Genomic DNA, 2,484 nt, shown 5'->3' on the forward strand with positions numbered 1-2,484 from the left:
GAGAGAGAAAGAGAGAGAGAGAGAGAGAGAGAGAGAGAGAGAGAGAGTAAATGTTAAAGATGTCACAAAATACCTTTTTAGTCATTTATAATTTTAGTTTTTTACTTACACGTAAGCGAAATAAACAACAACAAAGAAAGAAAAAAAGAAAGAAAGAAAGAAAAGAACGATGCGTAATTAGCATAGTTACTGCACTTACACCAGCAACAATAGCAATAACAAGAACAGTGCCACCATCACCACCATCGCCACCACCACCACCACCACAACAACAACAAAGACAACAACGAGGTAGAAGCAGCAGCAAGAGAAGCAGTAAAAGTTGAAGCACATCTTGGAGTTTTCGCAGTCAAAATCTGACGCTAAAATACTGGTAGCACGACAGAAGTCTAAGAAATTGTAGATAAGGCGATCTTTTTCGCTTGAAGCAGCGAACTTATTAAACCTGCAGCCACAATCAAAATAAGGAAACACATTTTTCTTTCCGATTTATCTTCAGAAAAGGATAACGGTAATAAAGACTGAAATAATAATAATAATTTCAAATTTTGCCACAAGGAATGAAAGGCAAAGTCAACTTCGGCGCAATTTGAACTTAGAACGTAGCAACGGGCGAAGTACTGCTAAGCGTTTTCGTCCAGCGTGCTAACGATGCCGCCAGCTCGCCACATTAGTAATAATAATGATTATTATTATTATTATTATCATTTCAAATTTTGCCACAAGGGCATCAATTTTGGGAGAGGGATTAAGTCGATTACATCGACCCCAATGTTTGACTGGTACTTAATTTATCGACCCCGAATGGATGAAAGATAAAGTCGACCTCGGCGAAATTTGAACTCAGAACGTGGCGCCAGACGAAATACCCCGAAGCATTTCGCCCGGCGGGCTAACGATTCTTCCAGCTCGTTGCTTGTCATAATAATGATGATGATGATGATGATGATGATGTGTTCGCATCCAGTATGTCATCTTCCTCCTCTTTTTCTTGGTACATACAGTCTGTCTATGTCACTTTTTAGGTGGAGTGTCCCATATCTAGTTAGCAACTTCCTTGTCTTTCTGTCTAAGCTGTTTAGTTTGTCTACTGTCCATGCGATTACCCCTGCTCCGTATCTAAGGAGTGAAACAGCCCAGCAGTTGATAGCTTCAATCTTATTCCGTCCGTTTAATTTCGACTTAAGGATCAGTCTCAGTCTGCGCAAGTACTCCGCCTTAATTTTTTTTTTTTTTTTTTCCAGATTTCATACATTGACTCTGCGAATAATCCAGTCAATAATTACTACATGAGAGGCAAACAGGATATCGGCCTATAATTGTTTACCGTATTGCCCTTTCCGATGTTTTTTTTTTTCAAGCACAGCACTGTCCTACCCAATGTCAACCACTCTGGTGTTACTTGGTAAATGCCGACCAAGTAACACCAGAGTGGTTGACATTGGATAAGGACGGTGCTATGCTTGAAAGATATTGAAAAAGGCAATACGGTAGACAATTACAGGCCGATGTTCTGTTTCTCACTTATGTGGAAATTATTGACTGGATTACTCGTAGAGTCAATGTACGAACATTTGGAAAAAAATAGAGTCCTGCCACATGAGCAGAAGGGTTACAAGCGTAAGTGCAGAGCTAACGAGGATCAACTCCTAGTAGACAAAACTGTACTTAGAGACTGCAAGAGGAGGAAATATAACTTAGCCATGGCATGGATCGACTATCGTGAGGCGTATGATATGATCCCACACTCTTGGATAATGGAATGTATGAACCTATTTGGTATTGCACCGAATGTTGAGCGATTGCTTGGAAAAAGTATGGTGAATTGGAGGACGGAAGTGAGAGCATATGGAAGAAGTTTAGGGACAATAGAAATCAGGAGAGGCATCTTCCAAGGAGACTGCCTATCCCCACTGATCTTTGTACTGTGTTTGATACCACTAACACTGATTCTTAGGAAAGCAAAAACTGAGTATGTATTCAAAAGCCGCCAGCATAAAGTCAACCATTTGTTATTCATGAATGACCTCAAACTTTATGGTAAAGATGAAGCCCAAGTCAGCTCCCTCGTTGAGACAGTGTATATTTTCAGTGCTGATATCAGAATGGAGTTCGAACCGAGAAAGTATGGTGTATTAGACTTGAAGAGAGGCAAAATCAAATGTATGGACGGGTTATCGATACCGTCGGGGGAGGTTATCAAGCAGATAGAAGAGACGGGCTATAAGTGCTTGGGGATTTTGGGAATGGATAAATTGCTGGAGAAAGAAATAATAGAAAAAATGTATGGCGGAGTACTTGCGCAGACAGAGACTGATCCTTAAGTTGAAATTTATTATTATTATTATTATTATTATTATTATTATTATTATTATTATTATTATTATTATTATTATAAATGCAAAACAAGGTGGGAAAAGTAGTACTCGAATACCGAAGGTAGAGTAATATGCATTTTATTAAAGCTGCAAAAATGTTCATACA

The sequence above is a fragment of the Octopus bimaculoides genome, chromosome 6, assembly GCF_001194135.2.
Source record: "Octopus bimaculoides isolate UCB-OBI-ISO-001 chromosome 6, ASM119413v2, whole genome shotgun sequence".
NCBI classification, from domain to species: domain Eukaryota; kingdom Metazoa; phylum Mollusca; class Cephalopoda; order Octopoda; family Octopodidae; genus Octopus; species Octopus bimaculoides.